The sequence below is a fragment of the Delphinapterus leucas genome, chromosome 12, assembly GCF_059928025.1.
Source record: "Delphinapterus leucas isolate spDelLeu-1000000601 "Yukka" chromosome 12, BTC_Dleu_Yukka2, whole genome shotgun sequence".
NCBI classification, from domain to species: Eukaryota; Metazoa; Chordata; class Mammalia; order Artiodactyla; family Monodontidae; genus Delphinapterus; species Delphinapterus leucas.
Window position 1 is genome coordinate 80096006 of NC_143140.1, and position 23875 is coordinate 80119880.

General features: G+C 42.4%; 1 protein-coding gene and 1 pseudogene across 2 annotated transcripts in view; both read left to right on the forward strand.

The window, feature by feature from the left end:
* UST (uronyl 2-sulfotransferase) overlaps nt 1-23875 on the forward strand; it is a 300372-nt gene that overhangs the window by 197559 nt on the left and 78938 nt on the right. The gene's annotated exons all lie outside the window — the stretch shown is intronic.
* Nucleotides 2044-10264, forward strand: LOC149747908 (serine/threonine-protein kinase 3 pseudogene; annotated as a pseudogene).

Here is a 23875-nt window from a genome sequence, read left to right on the forward strand (position 1 = left end):
ATGCAGACACCGGAGAATTCAGGAGAAGAAACATCAGTGAGAGGTGGGATCTTTGCGGGAGGCTTCCTGGATGAGGTGGGAGCTCAGTCTTTGGGGACGGATGCAGATTCAGGCAGGGGTGAGGGTCAAGAGGACCGCAGGAGCAGAGCGTTTGTGTAAAAGCCTGAGAGCCCTAGGCTTGCGCTATGCTCAGCCACCCAGCTTGGCCGGAGCAGAGGGTTTAGGGAGGCAAGGAGCTTTGGGACTGAGAAGCGATTCTCCAGATGTCCCCGAGGAGGGTGCCAAATCAGCTTTGCCTGACCTGCTTTCTCAATGGAAGGTCCCATCAGGAGCATCAAATCCAAGCTGCCAGAGCGCAGCCAGGTGCATCCCGCTGGCCACCTGTCAGCTGAGCTCATCTGCTCCGGACCCCCGCGTCTCACTGTGAGTCAGCGACCAGCTGCAGCCGCCTCCTTGCTGCGGGCTCAGCCCTGCACCCCAGCTGGGACAGATGGCTCAGATTTATGAAGGTGGTGGTTCTCAGCCTGGCCGCTCATTGGAATCACCTGGGAGGCTTTTAAAACTACCGATGCCTGGGTCCCACACCCAAAGATTCTGGTTTAATCGGTCAGGGGTGCAGGCTGGGCCTTGGGACTTTTTAAAAGCCGGAAGTGAGGCCAACATGTAGCTAGGGCTGAGAACTACTGAGAAATAACAACACATCCATTCTTGTCTGTATTAGCAGGAACTATTTTTACTGAGAGATATACCTCCCGAATATCTTCTAGAAGCTTACTTTCTATATCCTCTGCACATTTGGAAAAGCTCTATTTGCCTTCGCCTCAGGAATTTTTTTATTTGTTAGACTTTTAGTTGGCGTGTGCAAATAAATGTCATTAAAGGAGTTTGATGGTATAGTGTAAGATTTGTTGTATTTATGAATACTCTGTGTAGGTCTTAAGTCAGGCTTTCTTTTAAACTGAAGTGGGAAACCAAAGAGTACATTATACTGTACATTTAAGATCTCACCTTAGGAAGCGTGCTTTAGGCAATAAAACAGAGTAAGTACTTTGATGAATAAAATATTTTAGCATGAAGACATCTTCTTATTTGGCCGATGAGGCATTTAGAATCCATTGCCATTTTTCCAGAGACATGCGTCACTCTTTAGATGCAGGCCAGTTCATAAAATACAATAAATGCTAACTTTAAAGACATGGATGAATAGAACTACACTTTAAATGCAGTCAGGAAATGTTCTTTAAAATAATGTTTTTTAAATGCAGCCAGGGAGCTTGCTATTCAAAGAAGTTATGCAGTGAAGTTTTATATAAAGTAAAAAACTAATGGCTTGATTTAATCTGTGTTAAAATTTTGAATCTCATATCCTATACTTCTTTTCCAGAACCTGGCACACCTCTGTCGTTTTCCTCAATTTGCTTTGCCAAATTGTAATATTTTTTCACTGCCCAACTGTTTTACATACACAGCATAAATTCCCCAAAGGGAGAACGACCTCCAAACGTGTTCTTAAAAATATTTCGTGAACTCTAAAGACAGGAAAAGTAAGTGTAAAACATCTAAGAGATTTATTGGAATCTCAGCTTGAATTCTAATTGCAAGTACTTATGAAAATGTCAAAATTAACATGAAATGGCTGGCAGTTTTTCTAATAACTGTAAATTGAATTAGATAGTGTGTAATTGGAAAAATGCTTGCTTCGCTCAGGCTCTCTCAAAACAAGTCTTAGAATCTGTTAGCTGCAGCAGCCTTGCCCTCTAATGGCTGGAAATTGAAGGACAAGGCTAAATACTTTCGACTACAGGGAGGATAGAAACTAAGCAGAGGGATATGGCACCATGTCAGGAGACTCTTCCCTGACATGACATGAATCTTCATTCATGATTAAATGAAAGAATTTTAACCAAAGCCTACTCGATTTCAAGTCAAATGAAGCTTTTTAAAAATGGCTCCGCATTTCATATTACAAACTAAAAACACAATGGAATTGTATCAACATGTAGCTAAATGTTTCTATACTCATTTTTTTTTTTTTTGCATTGAAGAGGAAGGTTTTACCGGTATGACTTTTTTTTTTTAATTAATTAATTAATTTGTTTTTATTTTTGCCTTGTTGGGTCTTCATTCCTGTGCTCGGGCTTTCTCTAGTTGTGGCGAGCGGGGGCTACTGTTTGTTGCGGTGCACAGGCTTCTCTTTGTGGTGGCTTCTCTTGTTGCCAAGCACGGGCTCTAGGCGCACGGGCCTCAGTAGTTGTGGCACGTGGGCTCAGTAGTGTGGCTCGAGGGCTCTAGAGCGCAGGCTCAGTAGTTGTGGTGCACGGGCTTAGTTGCTCTGTGGCATGTGGGATCTTCCTGGACCAGGACGCGAACCCGTGTCCCCTGCATTGGCTGGCGGATTCTTAACCACTGAGCCTCCAGGGCGGCCCCTGGTATAACTTTTATAGTGAGATGGCTGCCCCTTCACCACTCTGCAGAGTTTTAAACACTCACTGCCAGTTTTTGAAATAAACTAAACTCTGGGATGAGACTTGTCAAAAGAATCAGCAGATGCATAAAAGAAAGTTATCAAGTTTAATAAGAGACAGAGGAAACTTTGTTGATGAAATCTCACTATAATTATGGCATCCCATATCTGACCACTATTAATAAATAAAAACCCTATGAGATTAAGAAAAGTGATCTAAACCAAGACAATAGGGAGTTCCCTTGTGGCCTAGTGGTTAGGGGCTTTCACTGCTGCGGCCTGGGTTCAATCCCTGGTTGGGGAAATGAGATCCCTCAAGCCATATGGCATGGCCAAAAAAATAAAAAATAAACCAAGACAATAAGATTAACCTCAGCCAACCTTGATTACTGCTCATCTTTATTTCTCCAGGTAATTATTACTTGGTGTGAATTATATTTAGTTTTTACATGCTAATATAAATAATATATATTTTTTACTTGTTAATATATATTGCTTCTAAAATCCTTCAAATTATTTCACATTTGTATATGTCTTCTATGTTTAACTAAAATATAATTCTCTCAGATGATAGGACATGATCTCCTCTTTTAATCCCAGCACCCTTCACAGCCACCTGGCCAACACCCAGCCCAACTTTCAGTACATACTTAATAATAGATACAAATGTGGACCAAGCACCAACGTTTGCCTCTTCTCTCCACTTACAACTTCAATATACTTTGAACACCTGCAAAGCGTCAGGCATTGTGATGGGAATAGCTGTGGCAAGATGAGCATCTGCTCCTACTCTCTGCCTCTACCGCACACAAAGAAACCCATCTCCTCCTGTATTCCATTAATAGTGAGTGGTACCCCTATCGGTTCAGTCACCCATACAAGAGACTCTGGAGTCATCCCTGCCTGCTTTCTTTCCCCAACCCCCCAACCCATATGCAATCAGTCACCAGCTTAACCTGGAATCCTCCTGAAAGCAGAGCCTGAGGCAAGGGTTTGGAGGAAGGGTTTTAGAATTTGGACAGTGATCCCAGGGACTAGGAGTGGGGGACTGGAGAGAGAGGGAAGGAGGGAAGGTCAACACAAGGGCGTGTCCTGACATTGGTCACTCCCGTGGAAACCGAGGCTCAAGCTTGCCAGCACTGTGGGAGGACAGGGTAGAATTTGCCCTAGAATGTTTCTTACTGAGGAAAGCAGAAAGCATTTACCCACTGCTTTCATCGTTTGTTGTCAGGTTCACCTCATGAAGCCTTAACTCCCCGCACATCTGGGCTGTGCACACAGGGGGGCCATGTGGGTTCCTCTGGGTGTAGCACTGGGAACAGAAAGCGAGGTTGCTCTCAGGTTACTTCTGTGTGAATCTCTTGGCTGCAGCAATGGCTAGAGAAAAAGTGGCCAAGAGGACGGGAGGCAGGGCACAAGAGTGTCCAGTCCAGCTGCCAAGACCGTCGCTTCTTCCTCCTTGACGTCTCTCAGATCATTCCCCATCAGGGTCATCAACAAAGCCCTCCTCATGTTCTACCCAGATATCTGGAAAAGCCTCATAGGCGGTCAGCCTGGCTCCAGTCCATCTTCCAACCCACAGTCATAGCCTCTAGTGTGCAAATCTGACATTGTCCTTCTCCTGCTTAAAACTCTTCTGTGTCTTTCTGTTCCCTAGGTGTAATGTCAGCTATCGATATTGTTATAATATTATCATAATATTTAGGGTTGTTTGGCCTGAGGCGACCCAGCACTGGAACATGCAGGCTCTTTGGTGGTGCTAATGGCGGGAGGGCTCACGCCAAGGAGTATTTCCCAGAACTTCTGCTGGCAGTGTCCTTGTCCCGGCAGTGAGCCACAGCCACCTCCCGCCTCTGCAAGATACCCTCCAACACCAACAGGGAGGCCTGGCTCAGTCTCCTACGGAGTCACTGCTCCTTCCCCCTGCATCCCGATGCGCACACTACCCTGTGTGTGCCCTTCATGAGTGGAGTCTCTGTTTCCCCCAGTCCTGTCGAAGTCCTGCAGTCAAATCCTGCTAGCCTTCAAAGTCTGATTCTCTGGGAATTCCTCCTCCTGTTGCCAGACCCCCAGGCTATTTTTTTGATTCCCACAAACCCACCACCAACATTCAGGAAGCCAGAACTTTGTTCTGATGATTTCACCAATTTTGTTAAAAAGTGCCTAGTGAAGAATCCTGAGCAGAGGGCTACTGCAACACAACTTTTACAGCACCCTTTTATCAGGAATGCAAAACCTGTATCAATTTTAAGAGACTTGATCACAGAAGCTATGGAAATCAAGGCTAAAAGACATGAGGAATAGAGCGAGAATTGGAAGAGGAAGAAGAAAATTCGGATGAAGATGAGCTGTATTCCCACACCATGGTGAAGGCTAGCTCAGAAAGCGTGCGCACCATGAGGCCCACAAGCACGATGAGTGAAGGGGCCCAGACCATGATTGAACATAACAGCACAATGTTAGAGCCTGACTTGGGGGCCATGGTTATAAACAGTGAGGATGAGGAAGAAGATGGAACTATGAAAAGAAATGCAACTTCACCACAAGTACCATCTTTCATGGATTACTTTGATAAACAGGACTTCAAAATAAGAGTCATGAAAACCATAATCAGAATATGCATGAACCCTTCCCTATGTCCAAAAATGTTTTTCCTGATAACTGGAAAGTTCCTCAAGATGGAGACTTTGACTTTGGGCTTCCCGGGTGGCGCAGTGGTTGAGAATCTGCTCCAATGCAGTGGACACGGGTTCGCTCCCTGGTCCAGGAAGATCCCACATGCCGTGGAGCATCTAAGCCCGTGCGCCAGAACTGCTGAGCCCGTGTGCCTAGAGCCCGTGCTTCGTAACAAGAGAAGCCGCCACAATGAGAAGCCCGCGCACCGCAACGAAGAGCCCCCGCTCGCCGCAACTAGAGAAAGCCCATGCACGGTAACGAAGACCCAACACAGCCAAAAATAAATAAATTTATTTTAAAATATATATTATCATAATATTTAACCAAAAAGCATCACAACCGCATGTGAATCTACAATTATCTCAGTAAAAAATTTCAATGAAAAGAAGCTTCACAAACCAAGAGGAAAAGGATAGGTTAACCAATGAATAGCATAGGAAAAATGCAAGTGAGAATGAGCCAGTTTTGGAAACAGGATGTGAGAAGCGTGGTTTGATTAACACGTATTTATTTAGGAAAGCAGTAAGTCAAGGCTGGCAGGACAGGACCAGATAACTGAGAGTCTTGAAAGCTGCAGAAAGGACTTGAAAATTCATCACAGAAGGCAGGACTCAAGCGTCTTGAGCAAGGAATTAAATGTCAGGATGTGAAATGCTGCTTCTAAGTTGTGTGTTACACTTAGAAAGACCTTCTTCGCTCTGAAGCTATTAAAAAAATTCTCCATGGTGTCTTCCGGAGTTTTTGTCGTGATTCCTGTTGTCTAATATAAAATCTTTGATCCATCCTGCTGTCAGGTGTAACATATGAATCCAATATCTTTTTTTTCCCAGATGGTTAACAAATTATCTCAACAACCTTTACAGAATAATTTATTTTTTCACACTAAACTGTCGCCTTTACCATATAATAAATTCTTATTTTTGGAGGGATCAATTTTTTGACTTTTTATGTTATTCCATTGATCTGTGTCTTTAGGTAAAGTAGAACACTATTACATATGTGTGTGTGTGTGTGTGTGTGTGCTCTTGTGTGTAAACTGATATATAATCACATAATATACATTTTATTATATAATAGACAATAATATCATCAATACAATTAATGTACTATACAATATTATATACTAAATATTTTATTATCTGGTAGGCTCTAATCTCTTCTCACTAATCTTTTCCCCTAACTGTTCTAGCTCTTTCGTCTTTGTTGATTTTTCTATAGAAACTTTAAAATCAGCTTGTTCAGCTCTCCCTCCCCCCACATACATCCCCAGGAAACATTAAGTTTTAGATGGACTTGAGAAGCACCGTGGGCGACCTTGAGTGACACCGCATCTCCCACCGTGCCCTCTCTTGGCCCTGTGTGATCAGCACGTTCGCCGGATAAGTGTTATTTCTCCTTCACTTGTGGGAACTAAGTTGAAGTCAGCAAATAAAACCCCTCACTTGAATTGTTCTGACTTAATATGCATCTGAGACTTTAACTTGGTCACTTCCAGCTGCTCCCCTCATTAAATTCAGATCACTAATATCATACGTTAGTATATGCCTTTTACCTTTGTGTGCAAACCCCAGACGTGAAAGCCTGAGTAATTCATCATTTACTTTGAATGGAGGGTTCTGTTTCTGGCCCTTCACAGGTGGGCTCCTCCTGTCACACAATATTTCTTTCTTTCCATTAATACCTTGGCTCTGCATCTTCATCGGGTTCTCGCGTTCAGTCTTCCGTGGGCATCCTGCGAGAGTTTTGTGCAGCCAGTTTCATGCATCTTGCCTATTCTCTGTTTGCCCAATCTGATCACTCTGCAATTGAAAACATTTGAATAATATACACACATCATCAATATACCACTACCCTGATTTTTTGGGGAAAGTTCTTCTCCTTCATCCATTCAGTCCAATCTGCACTGAAACCCTTTTTATTTTGTTTAGAATGTCTCTCAGCGTCGCTCACCCTCTCTCCATTGCCACTGCCATTAGCACGGTCTTTAACGTTTTTCAGCGCTGGAACAGCCTCCTAACTAACCTCCTCTGATTCAGCCACTTTCTCGCCCTTTCACCCTGTATAGTGCTGCCAGATTCGTTTTCCAAAGCAGCACTTCACATCCTGTCATTTAATTCCTTGCTCAAGAAGCTTGGTGTGTCCTGCCTTCTGTGATGAATTCTCAAGTCCTTTCTGCGGCTTTCAAGACTCTCAATAATCTGTACCTATCCTGCCAACCTTGACTTACTGCTTTCCCAATTAAATGCTAATTGAACCAAGCTTCTCAAATTCTCTCTTGAGAACAGGCTCCTTCCCATATCCATTCTTTTCCTTATGTTGCTACCCTAAGCTGGAACGTCTTCTTCTCGTTTCTCTCTCCATCCATATCCTATCCATCCTTCAAAATCTCATCACCATTCTCTCTTGATCCCAACCTTTGGGTCGCTGTTCCTTAGTACCTGAATACTTAACTCGATCCTCGTAGCACAATCTTATGAGATTATTATTATGTTATCATGATCTCAATTTAATGATGAGCCTGTTGCTCAGGAAGGTTAAGCAACTTGCCCAGAGTTAAGTTACATCCATGAAGTGATGAAACTAGGATTCAGACTCCAGCAGTCTGGCTTCAGAGGCCATGTCCCTAACCACCATGCTGAACTGCCTCTTTTCATCCTGTGTGACTCTCAGCTTGTTTCCTTAGTCCTTTCTCAGCCTGACTGTCAAGTATTCCATCTGCTCTTGGTCACGTATCATCTTCCCTGCTTTGTGTACATCCCATTTTTTGCTTCCCTGGAGCCCATCATGTAGGAAGGACTTAATAGGATTTACTGCATATGCACAGGGAACTTAGCGGCCTTACTCACCAGCATTTCTTCAGCACCTAAAAAAAGTTTTTTTAAAAATAAAATAACAGGATCTGACACATAGTAAGTGCTCAAAGATTATTTGTTGAATAAATGACTAAATGAATATTGGATTGATTCACTGTTTGATAAATATATGACCATGTCAGTGTATCCTTCTCAAGTTTTTCCATTCATACAGATGTGCACATCTGTATCTTATGTACAGGTCTCTCAGTTGCCTCTAGGCCATGACTGATCATTAGCTGGATTTTTTTTTCTGGATAAAATGGATGCTTAGTTGTTATCAGCTGAGTTAGTTGTTGCCTCTACGGACCTAAAGGCCCTTCCCAGGGCACGGCAGGTCTTGGAGTTCAGCTCTCTATTATAGCTGATGAAATTAAGTTACACCAATTTAATTAGACTAATATTTTACTATCAAAAGCAAAAAGAAACACTTTTGCTAGGTTTAGCTGCCTTAGCAAATAGTACTTTTAAACTTGAGGTCTGTAGCCCTTGATTATTTATAAGTAAATAAAATGTTATCGATAATCCAACAAAATTTAATTTTTAGAAGTGTTTCTTCTTCGTGAAAAAGTTCTTCTAACCTGGCGAAGGGCATTATTTGCTTCATACCCTATTCCTGAAGACTACTTTGGTTTCTACTTTTCATCCAGTATCAATTTTAATATTTTGGCTAAAAGATACCTCAGGTAATCCTCTCTAAATGTTATTAGTGGAAGTCAGGCTTCTGCAGAGCAAAACCTGTATTTAATTTATTTGCAAAGCCACATTTAGCATTGCGAATTTTAAAATTCAGTCAAAATAAATGATTTTACATCAAGGGCTGAATTAACACCAAGTTTTCGAAAGGCTTTTTTTCTGAGAAATTCAAAGCTTCTCATTAAGTCTACAGTCTTCCAAAATTGTGCTGTTCTCCAAGATAGCCTTATTAGTCCCATTTTGCAAATAACGAAATTGTGGCAAGAAGCAATTAAATATCTTTACCAGGGTCTATTGGAATGGTGTCATACTGGGTAGGCCCTTGACTTATGATCGCGCCATCATTGGTAAATTAGAGGAGGCTACAAACAAAGAAGGAAGAAAAAAGATTAGCAAGGAGGAAGGCAAATGTAGGAACAGGATTTGTCATCAGGGCCCTTTTAACATGGGGTCCCAGGGAGTTGGGAGGGAAAAAAAAACAGACCTTAATTAATCATAGTACCTTTTAAGGCAGAAAAGAAACATAGAGGGCTTCCCTGATGGCACAGTGGTTAAGAATCTGCCTGCCAATGCAGGGGACACGGGTTCGAGCCCTGGTCCAGGAAGATCCCACATGCCGCAGAGCAACTAAGCCCGTGAACCACAACTACTGAGCCCGTGTGCTGCAACTACTGAAGCCCATGTGCCTAGAGCCCGTGCTCCGCAACAAGAGAAGCCACCGCAATGAGAAGCCTGCACAGCGCAATAAAGACCCGACACAGCCATAAATAAATAAATAAATAAATTTATTAAAAATAAAAGAAACATAGAGGTTATCTCATCTCATCCACTCACTTAAGGAGTTAAGACTGGAGTGTGAAGGTTGGAAATACCACATGGAGCTGCCCTCATTATGATGGTGTTGACTGTAAAGGCTAAGCTAAATCAGATATTTATCAGAGAAAGGAATTTAGAAATAGAATGTCATGAACAAATTTGTGAAATATAGGAAAGTCTGAAAAGGGTGTATGTTAAGTTCTGGAACAAAATTATAAAGCCCGGAAGTGATGGCCATCTCCTAAACTTTTCCAGTCTGTTGCTCACCAGTCTCCTTATTATGACAGCCTAGTTCAGTTTCATGCTTGTGCAGAAAAGGAGGACACAGTCATCTCAAGATGACCAAATCACCATGGTGGACCCCCTGTCACCACCCCGCCACACACACACACACACCTACACATGCTCACTCACACCCTCTCAGTGACTGAAATTGACGGCTTTTTTTTTTTTTTTTAATGTTAAACTCTTCTTCCTGGGTTCTTTTCTTTAATTATAAATAAAACTGGTAGGTCTGGCATTTTGTTACCAGCATCTTTTAATGAACCTACCCATCCACGAGGTTATGTACGTCTCGTGCATAAATGTTTGGACTATTTATATTCTGATACGGTTAATTCATTCTCTCTTTCTTTCAACAAGCATTCAGCACCTACTCTGTAGCCAGTGCTTTGGCAGATACTGAGAATGCAGTACTGAAAAACACAGGTGTAGTTCCACCTTTCATGGAGTGTATAATCTGTCAGGGAAACAGACATTAAACAAGTGCCTGGAAGAGGTGATCAGGCTGTGGGAATAGTATGTACATAAATCAGGAGTCCCAGGTACTACAAAACTTATATGGATGGAGTTTTAGAAGGCAGGGCACAGGGGTATGCTATGCAGATGGAAAGGTGGGCAGGGGCAAATATGTCTTAAGTATGTGAGGCTTTATTCTGAAAACAATGAAAAGTCTGAGACAGGTCGAATTGTGGTCAGGGAGGGGGGCATGACGTGACAGGATCTGCATTTGAAATCCTGTGCAAGGGGAAGATGCTTGGAGTAGGGCAGGGTAAACTATTTTGGTTTGGGATAGAATTGGCATGGTAGAGGAGACTGATAGGAATGAAAAGATTCAGACACATGTCTGAGGTAGAATCAGCCATTGCCCCTTGAGTGATTGAATGTGGAGCTGGAGGATGAGGGGAGTTAAGGAAGATCCTGGGTTTCTGGTTGGAGCAATTCGATGGAGGGTACTACTGTGGGTGGGGAATACAGGTACAGAGGGGCGGGAGAGATAAGTTCTGCTTTGGATATGCTGAGTTTCAGATGCTCACGTGAATGGAGACAGCCGGCAGTCAGAAGAGAGGGCTGGGCTAGATTTATAGAATTGGAAATTATCAGTATCCAGAGAAAGGGTAATTATATGTACCTATCTGCATATATCTACATCTATATCTATATTCCACGAGGGGTGAGATCATGTCTCGAGCAATGGCGGTGCTCACTGATTATTCTTCTTCTTATTATTATTATTATATATACCTATCTGCATATATCTACATCTGTATCTATATCTATATTCCACGAGGGGTGAGATCATGTCTGGAGCAATGGCGGTGCTCACTGATTATTCTTCTTCTTATTATTATTATTATATATACCTATCTGCATATATCTACATCTGTATCTATATCTATATTCCACGAGGGGTGAGATCATGTCTGGAGCAATGGCGGTGCTCACTGATTATTCTTCTTATTATTATTATATATACCTATCTGCATATATCTACATCTGTATCTATATCTATATTCCACGAGGGGTGAGATCATGTCTGGAGCAATGGCGGTGCTCACTGATTATTTGCTGACAGTTGTTGAATTGAAGCCATTTGGTGAAATCAAGGATGAGGATAAAAAGCCTGTGGGTCACCCATTTTTTAGCACTCTTTGAGGAGTGGGAAACAAGAGCGTCAGTCCCAAGAAGAGGATAACATAGAGATGTGGCATCACAGAATCAGAGGGAAAAAGTCTTGAGAAGGGAGGATAGTTCATCATTGTTGGAAGTGGCTAGGAGGGGCAAGCAAAAGAAAACTAGAAAAATGGAGATAGTGATGGAAGTGTTGGTCTGCATTGCCCTGGTGAGGTAGGCAGAGGCACCCCTGGGTTGATAGTCATCGTCTCTCCTAAAGAGGATGTTCTGTCTCAGGATCACTTTACCAGGGGAAGAAGTAGGTCCTCAAGGGCAAGGGAATCCCACATCACTCTTCTTTTTAAAAAAATAAATATTTATTGAGAACTTGCTATATGCACAGTCTAAAGTGACTAGCATGCTAAGTTCCTCTGAGAAGCAGAAGCCAAGATGAGATTGGACATGCAGAGATTTATTGGGAGAAATGCTGGTGAGGGAAAAGGGAATTGGAAAAAGACACCATACCTGCTGTAGGTCTGACCCCCGTGAAGAACAGAGAGGGAAGGATTGGGTAGGCAGAAGCTCAGACTACAGTGCAGCTCTAATAAAGTTTTGGCCAAGCCAGTGGGGAATCTTCAAGCCAAAGTCATCCATCGGAGGAGTCCTGCAGCTTGCAGGAATGGACCTGCTATAACCTCCCTGCCAGTCTTTGGCTTAGAGCAGCCCGTGGCCTCAGCAGGAATGAGGTGATAGACTCAGAGCAAAGCATCTCGGACCATTGGTCAATTACTCTCCCGACAGCAGGAGAGGTTCATACCTGCCACACGTACATTATCTCATGTAATCTTTACAGCATCCCTCTAAGATAAATATTATTATGCCCATTTCACAGATGAGACACTAAGGACTACAGAAGCTATGTAACTTGCTTAAGTTTTCACAACTAGTAAGAAGTAGAGCCTGGGTTTCAACCAATGGTGCTCTGGAGCTGGCTTGGACTGGCTCTGAGCAACTGTTAAATTTTCAGGAATTGTGCTATTTAGTTGACATCAAGATGGTGGCTTGAATTTGGCCATGGTAGGCGTATTCACACCATGGAAATCTGCAAATGCTATAAATCAGGTCTTTGTTTTTTCAGGAAGGGTGGTTGTTACACATTTACCACTGATAGCCACTGATGGCAGATCAGTGGTAGGTCATATGCCACCGATCTGAATCCAGGTCACCTGACTCCAGAGTTGCCCCTGCTGAATAAGTGTTTACCTTCGAAGGTAACACGGATATACGTACATACCTCTAGTGATGATTAGGGACTGGTAATCTATGAAATTATGTAAAATGTTGGGTCTGGTACAGTTATCTCCGTTACCACTCATATGAATTCCTGCATCTTACGTTTATAAAGGCAGACACTACTGGAAAGTGTGTTTCAACCTCAAGATGACCTCTGAAGAGGACTGTAACACCCATTACAGCCCAGTGATGTAACTGATGTTCTTCCTGCCTACTCCCACCCACAGACCAGAGGATATTAATTACCTGCCTGCCTGGCCACTGGCAGCTTCTTGCGGAATTGTTTATCCTCCCAGCTCTGCACTCTCCAGCCTGGGAAATAAAATGTGCATGCTGCCTGTGTCATGTGCTCCAGCGTCTGAGAGCACAGCATCTGTAGAGAACAACCCAAGAAAGGTTAGGATGAAAAGAAGCCCAGGGACTTTGGCCACTGTAGAAAGTAATGTGCCCTAGGTGTCCCTGAGAGTCAGAAGACGCAGGTTTCAGAGTCACTTCAAACTGCAAAATATGAGAGCTACTAAAAATATTTCTAGTGCACATGACCCAGCTGAGGAAGAAGCTTATGCCGGGAAGCCTGCCTCCAGATGAAAAAGCAGGTCTGTCATGACAGCAGCCCTTGCCCTCAAGCAAAGCTCTTTGAAATCTTCTGACATTGCAAAAGAATCTGTAAATCACCACTTCTGCACCACTTCCAAAAACGTTTCTTCCTTATTAATTTATTTAAAAATACTTTTTAGGGCTTCCCTGGTGGCGCAGTGGTTGAGAGTCCGCCTGCCGATGCAGGGGACACGGGTTCGTGCCCCGGTCCGGGAAGACCCCACATGCCGTGGAGCGGCTAGGCCCGTGAGCCACGGCCGCTGACCCTGCACGTCCGGAGCCTGTGCTCCGCAATGGGAGAGGCCACAACAGTGAGAGGCCCGCGTACCGAAAAAAAAGAAAAACACTTTTTAAATAAAAAGTAAGAGAGAGGCCCTTTTCTTGGCACTTGGGACCATCAGGGAATAGGACATAAATTGCTATTGCTGTGAAGCTCACGTTCAATTTTTTTTTTTTTTTTTTTTTTTTTTTTCTGCAGTACGCGGGCCTCTCACTGTTGGGGCCTCTCCCGTTGCGGAGCACAGGCTCCGGACGCGCAGGCTCAGCGGCCATGGCTTACGGGCCTAGCCGCTCCACGGCATGTGGGATCTTCCCGGCCCGGGGCACGAACCCGTGTCCCCTGCATCGGCAGGCGGACTCTCAACCACTGCGCCACCAGGCAAGCCCCATGTTCAAGTTTTATTCCTTGCTTCAACCCTCTTCATCTTCATCGCATGTGTATGTGTTCATTTATCAAACGTGTATCATTCAGCCAAACAGGCACTGGGCGTCTGCTCTGGGCCACGTGCAGTGGTAAGGGCTGGGGAAACAAGATAGACTTTGCTCTTAGAAATACAGTCTAAGGGGAGAGGCAGGCACATAGCCCTTGGGTCCTAACACCAGGGCATTATCTACAAGCATCAGTGGACGGCTGTGGAGGTCATGTCTGGAGGCTTCCTGGAGGAGATGACACGAGTTGAGTCTTGCTGAATAAGTAGAAGGCAGCCAGACAGAGAGGGAATAACTTGAAACAGCTTGCTGCATAGGAGGAACTAAAGACAGCAAAGGTTGCTGGGGCATAAAGGATGAGGCAGGAACAGGAACCCAAGGTTGGACAGGTAGGCAGAGCCTGCATCATGATGTCAATTCCCTGGTTAATTTCACTTATTTAAAAAACAGGACAGCCTAAACTTCCTGACGTTCATTTCGGCTGGTGTTCTCCATTGAAAGACAGGCAGGAAGCCAGAGGAGGCCGCCTCTCTGGTCTCTAACCTGCAGGTGTAGACCTGCGAGGTGATGCACTGTCTCATGCTCCCTGCCCCCTCCCAGCCACGCCCCAGCCCTCTGCACTTCAACACTGCAACTCGCCTCTTTCCATTGCCAAATCCACTCTTCAAAGGAGACCTCTGCCTGTTTCCAAGGATGCAGCTCGTTGGTTCCTCCTCCACATTGCCCTGCTTCCGGCTAATTCATGGTAATTCACTGGCCTGTCAGTCAGCAGCTCAGAGCCTGCACTCTCTCCCACCCACATTCCAACACCCTTTTACCACCAGTGAGTGAGTGAGCCAGGAGTGAGCTTTACAGCCACTTCTGCTCCTCTGGAATGGCCCTTCTAGAAATGTAGGAACCTCATCATCCTCCATCAGCCAGTAAAAATGGGATAATAGATGTTCAAAGGCTTTGAAAATACAAGAAACATGTAATTCACAGTGTTCTTGTTATCATTTGAAGCCTCTAGACTTCTAAAGAAGCAATTTATGGCTTTGTGGGAACTTCACGAAGGTGGGGTTCTTTGACCTCAGTAAGTGCCCCCAAATAAAAACCTTGGTTAAAAAGTTTAAAAGGTTCAAAAGGATTTAGGACAGTGAAGGGAGGGAAGAACCGAGGTGGAATATTGAAGTCAGAAATTTCAGGGCCTTCCCTCTGTGAAGGAGTAGCTAAGCCGCAGCAGAAATCCAACACCTGGGTCTCCATTACTTTTTACAAACTGCATTAGCATTTTACCAATACTGTAGACTGATTTGACGGAGGGCCACGGCATTAAGGGGAAAAATAGTAACCCATGAGACCCTTACCAAAATAATGGATAAACAAAAGTGAGTGGTCTTTATCCTCGTTCAAATAAACTGAAAACAACTTGGATTGCGTTAATAGAAGCATCTGTTCTCACAACAGCAAATGCAGATTATGTGTCTCCAACTCTGTCCCGTGTCTTTCCAGGTTATCAGATAACTTACTAAATTAAGGCAGCCACGTTTACTCTTCCAAAACGGGACCTGTAAAACTGAGACATCAAAGCCCAGCCAGGGCCATTGACCATTCTCATTTGAGAGGTGAAGGCTTTGTCTAATCTTCACATCTCTTCCTCAAATACAAGAGTTAATAATAAGTTGCCAGTTCATATGGTAAATAACAAACTTTCCTGAGCTTTTGGGTAATCAGTGAGTTTTTACTTTATTAATTCCACTCCTCTCCATTTCTAATGTAGATGGAGGAACATTTAAGTCAGTGGAAATGCAACTAAAGAAACAGGGCCACTTTGTGAAGAAATTTCACACTTAAATATAAAAAGAAAAACATGTGTGTAGGGTAATAAAGTTCAAAGACCGTTGCTTCCTTTGTTCTTTTAATCTTTTATTTGGAATTTGGCATTAGAGTCAGGACAACCCACAGTAACCAAAATAGACTTTCATATAAAAAATACTAAAAAGGGTTATACACCAAAATTTTCTTTTTATCTATTATATTTTAATTCCTTATATCTTTTATTTTAAAATATTTATATTTGTGTGGCAGATTTAGGGTTGCTTTTTATTTTCCTTTTTTCGCTTAACCGTATATTCTATAATAAACTATGGGTTGATTTTTTTTTTTTTTTTTTTTTTTTTTTTTGCGGTACGCGGCCCTCTCACTGTTGTGGACTCTCCCGTTGCGGAGCAACAGGCTCCGGACGCGCAGGCTCAGCGGCCATGGCTCACGGGCCCAGCCGCTCCGCGGCATGTGGGATCTTCCCGGACCAGGGCACGAACCCGTGTCCCCTGCATCGGCAGGCGGACTCTCAACCACTGCGCCACCAGGGAATCCCATGGGTTGATTTTATAATAAAAATATTGGAGGAGCAAGGCTAAGCTTTGACACCAAGGAGATCTTTCTTGCTTTGGAATTTGAATAGTTAAGCAAATTAGTGCATTAAGATTGAGAAGCCAAAGAAAACATTCAGGTACAAGTTAACTGGATGCTACTTCTCCATTTACCTGTCTGACCTCGTTCACATGACACCAGGGTGTTCTCATGGATAAAATTATAATCCCAGATATACAGACTTTCAGATTCATATTTTCCGTCTTAGCGCACAGAAGCTTTACTTTGGGGATTTTGCAGAAAATTCTTGTGTTTCAGTCATTTGCCTTTTCTCTGTGAAAGCCAGTAGGGAACAGTAGTAGGCGCTGATCATCCCCAGACCCCCAGAGAACAGTGCTAGGAGGCTCTGTATTCATTGATTGAGAAGTTCTTTCAAAGCACCAACTTCTTTCTAAAACAGTTTGGATCAAATAATGAGACTGGCTGCAAACCACAATATTTATAAGAGGTGTAAATTTGAAATCTGCAGTGATGTTCTTTTAGGAGTCTGACCTAGAAGTGGAAAGAGGAGGATGGGCCAAGTTTATTGAGTAGGGCCTGGAACTGATGGTACTTCCTCATTCACTTGAGAAATGCTGGCTGAATATCGGCTCCAGGCCGGGCACCCTTCAAAGCCCTGGGACCGCTCTGAACAACACAAAGTCCCACCTCTCTTGGAGCTGATACCCTAGTGAGGCGAAACAAATAGTAAACAAATAGATAGACAAATAATAGGCAGTAGTCAGGTGGTGATAATTGTCCATGGATAAAGTCCAGGAGAGTCTATGAACTCCAATAGAGGAAAAAAATACGTCATTATTTTCACTAACTTAGCATTTCCTTCATTTTTGAATATAGGCAACAAACTATAGCAGTATTCACAATACCTATAATGTCACCAATAGAATTCATTTCTGTTTTATATCAATTACTCTTATTGGAGATCTCTTTAAGTAACCATTCACACTACCATAATACCTGGATTGATATGATGGTAGATATTAGACCCACTGAGAAATCTTGTTATTTAATATTTTAACAAGCACATATATTACTTACCCCGACTTTTTAGTATTTTGATAAATAATTCAATATATTTTGTTTTCTTTCTACTATCATATGTTTTATTTTACACATTCAAGCACATTGATCTGAGAAGTGGGTCCTTAGGCTCCACCAGACTGCCGAGAGGTCAGTAGCAGAAGTGCTTTATGCAATCTTCCCTTATCTCCTCAGAGTTGAAAGGGCTGAAATTGAGCACAACTGATAGTTTTTACTGCTCCTTCAAAGACATTCTTAAGTTAAAAAATTTTTTGAAGTGTGTGCAGTGGTGAAGAGTACCATGATATCTAGTCACGTCTGGTCCACTGTCTTTTCTTTTTTTAATTAATCAATTAATTTTTGGCTGCGTTGGGTCTTCGTTGATGCACGTGGGCTTTAGTTGCAGCGAGCAGGGCCTACTCTTTGTTGCAATGCACAGGCTTCTCATTGCGGTGGCTTCTCTTGTTGTGGAGCACGGGCTTTAGGCACACGGGCTTCAGTAGTTGTGGCACGTGGGCTCAGTAGTTGTGGCTCACCGGCTCTAGAGCGCAGGCTCAGTAGTTGCGGCGCACGGGCTTAGGTGCTCCGCGGCATGTGGGATCTTCCCAGACCAGGGCTCAAACGTGTGTCCCCTGCATTGGCAGGCAGATTCTTAACCTCTGCACCACCAGGGAAGCCTGGTCCACTGTCTTGGTTCATGCTAACAAACCAACCACTTATCACCACCGTTTTGCACCATCAGTGCCAATGTTGACACCATCAAAAATACAAATAACACCTTAGTATGATTATGAAAATAGTTTTGATCTTGTGGACCCCTAAAAGGGTCTCAAGTCCCGCCAGCAATCTGTGGACCACACTTTGAGAACCACTGTGCTAGATTAAGTGTCAAGTACAGAAATTCTTTTAAGCACTTAAACCACCAAGGGGACTCTATTTGCATAAAAATATTTGTTGGTGGTTGTTGTGGTTTGCTCTCCAACTCTTTGAAATGGAATTTTTAAAATCTTGGTAAAAAATAATCTTCTGTTGACAGTTTTGGATGGGCCAGTGCTGTAGTACAAGTTAGGAAATACATCTTACGGCAGAGACATACGCCTCCTGTCCATATCCAGTACGGAGGGTCTTCACCTCCTTCATGTCATGAACCGCTTTAGCAGTCTAGTGAAGCCTAAGGACCTCTCAGAATAATGTTTTTAAATGCAAAACAAATCATACTGAAATACAGTTATAGCCCCATACCACTTTGCGAGGGTGGGGGAGTGTCTGTACTCTGTACTCCAAGTTAATAACCACCTGCTTCCCTCAGTCTTTACTGGCAAGGAGAAGCAGCTAGGGATGACATTTGTTTTTTAATGCATTTGTTCCCATGTCAGTTGACATCTTAAATCCCCAAATTCTGACTATCAATGAGATAGATTTAGACCTAACAAGTCCAGAGCAAGAATGTAGCATAAGGAGAATGATTTTCTCCTCCACCTTCTATAGGACTGAGCGGCACATACCTCCTGCTAAATCCTGACTCTCTCTAAAGGAGAACTGTCGTGGGCTGCAGACAGGAAGGTCTTGGGCACTGTCTCCCTAATAGTCTAGGACTACCGAGGATTCTCTAATGGGACTTTCTAAAATGTTGGTTACTCTTTTTGAAAAACGGTAATCGTTTCATATCAATAACTCCCTTCCTTTTCTCTGCTTCTTAAATCAAAGCAGCATCCTTAGGCTTATTGTACTTTGAGAAACTATCTAGCCCTTAGTGCTAAAAGTGAAGAAGCAAAGAATTTACAGTATGGTTACCGAAAGAGTGAAACCAATCATAACCCCCTGGGGAAATTTTCCACTCTTCTGGTGAAAGCTTTGAAATCAACTGTATTTAGTCTTGGAATTAATAACGGTATTCTAGCATTGTGACCTCCTCTGATTGTGTTTTTCTTGGGCTAATATTGAAATGAATTCTTATTCTTTGACTTAAGGGTGGAGAGGTAAGTTGGTGATTTGAAAATATCCCGAGAGTAGGAAGCCAGCCTGCGCTTTTAAATTTGCCACAAATAATCCACCAGGTGGCTATTCACCACTTTGTCAGTCAAGGGTTTCACTGTGGTCCTAGTAAGTCTTTTCACGACGGGAATCATGCTCCCTATAAACCACAGCTCTCCTTCCGGACCCCACTACTAAGCTCTTTTAGTTTTCACCCTGCTTTCCTTGTATTTCTCACTGCATAGCTTTCCTTCTAGGGGTGAGGTGAACTGTCAAGCCCTTGTATTTCCACGACTGCGTTATCCAATGTTGCTGAATCCTTGATAGCCCTTAATCAATGCATTCAAAAACAGAACCGCCTATTCACTCCTATAGTTCTCGCACCCAGTCAATTCTTAGTCACTCATGATTACACTGTCTTAAGAAACTGCAGTTCCCAGTTCATCTAAAATAATCATTCTGGCTCTTTAGTTTCAATTTCTCTTTATTAAACCTGTTGTGGATTCTGTATGACCTTCTGAGTTGGGACTACAGGGCCACAGAAAGGAGAGGCTGTGAGCCTTCAAAGATCTACAGACATGTTGTTTATGCCCTGGATAACCAGAAGTTGAAAGTGTGACTTTTGTGGTTAGATTTGGCCTCTTAGGCCAAAACTATTAGACTATTGGATGTGAAAGAAAGAAAAGGGAATTCTAAACCTCTTCAGCTGGGAAGGCAAAATCATCAAAATTCTATGAGGTTAAGACAGTTTCTGTGGCTTTTAGAAACTTGTGTGGCCCAAAGGAGTCATAAATAATTTTTATGGTGTAAAAACCCTTGAAGAACGTACTTGGTTTCCCAGGAATTCCTGCCATTCTTACACTCACAAAGTCTCAGGTCGGTGGAGAAGCTCTGTTGGAGCCCCTGATTTGTCTGCCTAGTACTACCTCCAGGAAATACTGAACTGTGTGGGGACTTAGCCTACTCCTGAGGCTTCTTTTAACAGGTGAAATGAACAGATATGAGGTGAGTGATGCATTTCTTTCCAGTTCATAACTCAACTTTGAAGTAAAATCTGCAGTGGTCCTTCTGATCTCTGGCCTCAGTTTTACCGGCATCTTTTCTTTCTGGTGTTGCACGGAAAGCAGTCAAGTTAAAATGTATTTCCATGGTTTTATTAAGATCTAGAGTGGGAAAACTGTAGACCCATAAGAGCCACTGGCAATCCACTCGAATGATATCATACTACCACCCCACAGAAAGCCCACAGAGTGGTGACCTATTTTTCTATGTGACTAGGTAGGAGAGAGGGTGGTGGATCTCTCCATAAACCTGTCCTCCTGCTTATTTTAAGGGCTTGATCAGCATCTCAACATTAGTCGTGCTAGAAGGACAGAGAGTCCTATTGACTCTATGCTTCCAAATTGAATCAGCATAGCCCCCTTTTGCAAAGATTGCTGCCATCTATGTGCTGGGCCGAATGCACAGGGCAGAATTGCCCACAGGGGGCTGGTTAACCAAGATAGCATTTTCAGAGCTCACGGCAGAGCTGCTGGTGGCAGAGGTCCAGCCACATGGCTTTTCTGGGCCTTGGAGACTAGAATCACAAAGCCCCAAAGTCATTATTCCTCTAAGTGGAGCCCGAATCTGGAATGTACTTTTTCTAGCAGGGAGTGGGTTAGAGGTCATTTAATGACATTTCAGTCCTCCAGATGTCTACTAAAAAAATATATCCATAATGATATATCTTCATCCACAATATCATTTAAGCATTTTCTGATTAAAATGCACCAGTACTTTCATTCTGCATTTCACTCTGCTGCTGAATTTTTTATGATGTTGTTTATTGAAAAACAGCAGTGTCTTCTGAAAGCTTTTACCAGATTCCCATGGTGATTTGCTAGGCATAGCACAATTCAAATTAAAATCTCATCATCTTCAAAGGCTACTTTTATGAGCTATAAAAGAGCACCTGCCTGGCCCTGGGTGGGTACCATCGTACAGAGAGGAGACAGGAAGCTTTCCTTCCAGAAGTTTAGAGTCTACATAATACTAATAAAGAAAATGTAGAGGGAAGATTATGCCATTTTTGTGTTCGTGGTATACTTCACATATTGGAACTTTCAGCGACACACTTGAAGCAATTAAAAGGTTCAAAGCAACAGCATTATAATAAAGTCCCTGCTACAATATATTAATATCTTGCAGGGTCTGTAAGAAGAATCCTCAGGAATCATACTATTTGAGGTCCGGCTTAAACTGTGCTTTGGCCTCTGACATCCTCATGAAGCAGAAATGGTCACATTTCAATAAACACGTGACCTTGCTTTGGCATGGACTTGACATTTTACCAAGCATCTTTCCTCTGACTCAGCAAGGTGCACTCCCCACATCCATCACACACATTTCTGCACTCCATATTCTTTCCAATAGAACTCCCTGAAGGAAAAAAAGCATGAACAGCCCATACAGGACCCCCAAGCGAGATGGTATAGAGATTTCGCTCTCCCTTGGCCCCAAACACGTAGCAATGTTAGATAAGAATATTTAAAAAGGAAATCCAAAGAGGGTCCCCATGCCTGGAACAATACCAGAGTGATGAGCCGTGGTGAAATCACAGGCCAGCTGAGCTCCGGTCCAGAATGGGGCAGCGGCAGCCAGCCATTGGGCTCCCTGTCAAGATGGGGGCCAGCACCAGGCTCAGTGCTTTCAGGGCCTCAGGTGGGGAGCCACACTTCCCTCACAGCCAAGCAAAGAAAGCCAGACAAAACGACTGCTGACCCATCACTGGGACTATGGCTTTTAAAGGGCAGACCTAGAGACGTGGTAGAACAAAGCCACAGCCTATGAACAGAATAAACAAAGTTAAATTTACATTCAAATATTTTAGAGTAAAACTGCAGGATATCAAGGAAAAGGAAGAAAAACAGATGACCAGTGAAGGAAGCATAATTAGGCTGATAGCAGATTTCCCATCAGCAACAGTAGATACCAGATGACAGCAGAGTAATACCTTCAGAGTGCTGAGGGAAAATAACCATCAACCTAGGATTTTATATCCAGCTACACAATCACTCTATAGACTTTTTCAGACATAGAAAGAGTTAACCACTTAACGACTTCACTAAAAGGATCATTAAAAGATGGATTATGAGGAGAAGTAAGGAAGGTGCAGGACACAAGATGCAACAGTGAATATAGCCATTGATTAACACCTGTTGGTAGAATGAGTTAAATACTGAGTGCGAAGAGTTTTTTGTGTTAAAAAAGGATTAGATTTAGACAACATTGATAAGATGGGATGGGCAGTGTTTAATGGATAATTAAAAGTGCTAAGATCTTTCCAGATTCAGGAGAAATATAGAAACACCAAATTACTTCAGACTTTACTAGAAAAATATTAATCAAATTTGAACGTTAAACATTTTTAAATGACTCTTCCATCAACTCATCTTTCTGACCATTTATGAATGATTTCTTAAAATTATGCACCTCTCCTCAGTACTTCTCAAGTATTAAGCTGCATTGTTATCGTTTGTATTTTTTAAGCTGTCAGAACCACATATCTGGGGGAAAAAAATCTTAGAACATTAAAAAATGTAAGGGTAATTGTGAAAATAGTAGAAAGAAAATCTTTAGATTCTAAAGCAGAAGAAGAAAGGCAGGTGGTATTATTAAAAACTTTAGAAACCAACAGAAAAGAAAAAAAAAGCAGAGGAAAAGAATAGCAAACAAAACACAAAGAAAGATGCAAAAATAAATCCAAATATATCAATAATCATAATAAGGTAAATGATTACATTCATCTGTTAAACAGGGAGAGGGAGTCATCTGTTGAAAATAGAGACTGGAAGTAAAGGGATGAGAAAAGGTCACCATTTAAATGCTAAAAAAAAGTTTATAAGACAAATTTTAATATAAGGTAAGAGCATTAATAAAAAGGGAACCACATACAAATAAAGGGAACCACTACCAAGAATATATTCTATATAAATGTTAGTAAAGTTACATTTTGTAAACTACAAGTAAAGGGAGACAGGCACAATTATTTGTCAGCTACTTGAGGCCAGGGTGCTTACCATGATGTCTTATGTACAGTAGATGCCTTAATTCGTAAAATAATTAAAGAACCTTGGCATTGGTTCGTTGAAGATTTCAGCTTGATTTATTTAAACACAACAAGCAACCGATTTTGAGCTACTCCAAATTAAGAATCTCTGAAATCAGATTGCATTTGACCATATTGTAGCATCATAGATGTAAACTTTATGAGAAAATTCTAGTTGAAAGTTTAAAATTAGAATCCCAGGTGAAGTTTATCATGTGTTTCATTTCTAATAAAGAGCACTAAAGGATTGATAGCCCTCCTCTACCTCTTTTTTCCTGAGTCTTCCTTCAGCTAGTCACTGAATTCAGTTCTCATAATTTATGATTCTATAAAATTTATGCCTGAAATTTTTTGTCGAGATGGACTTCCTTAAAGTGTCCCACTTGT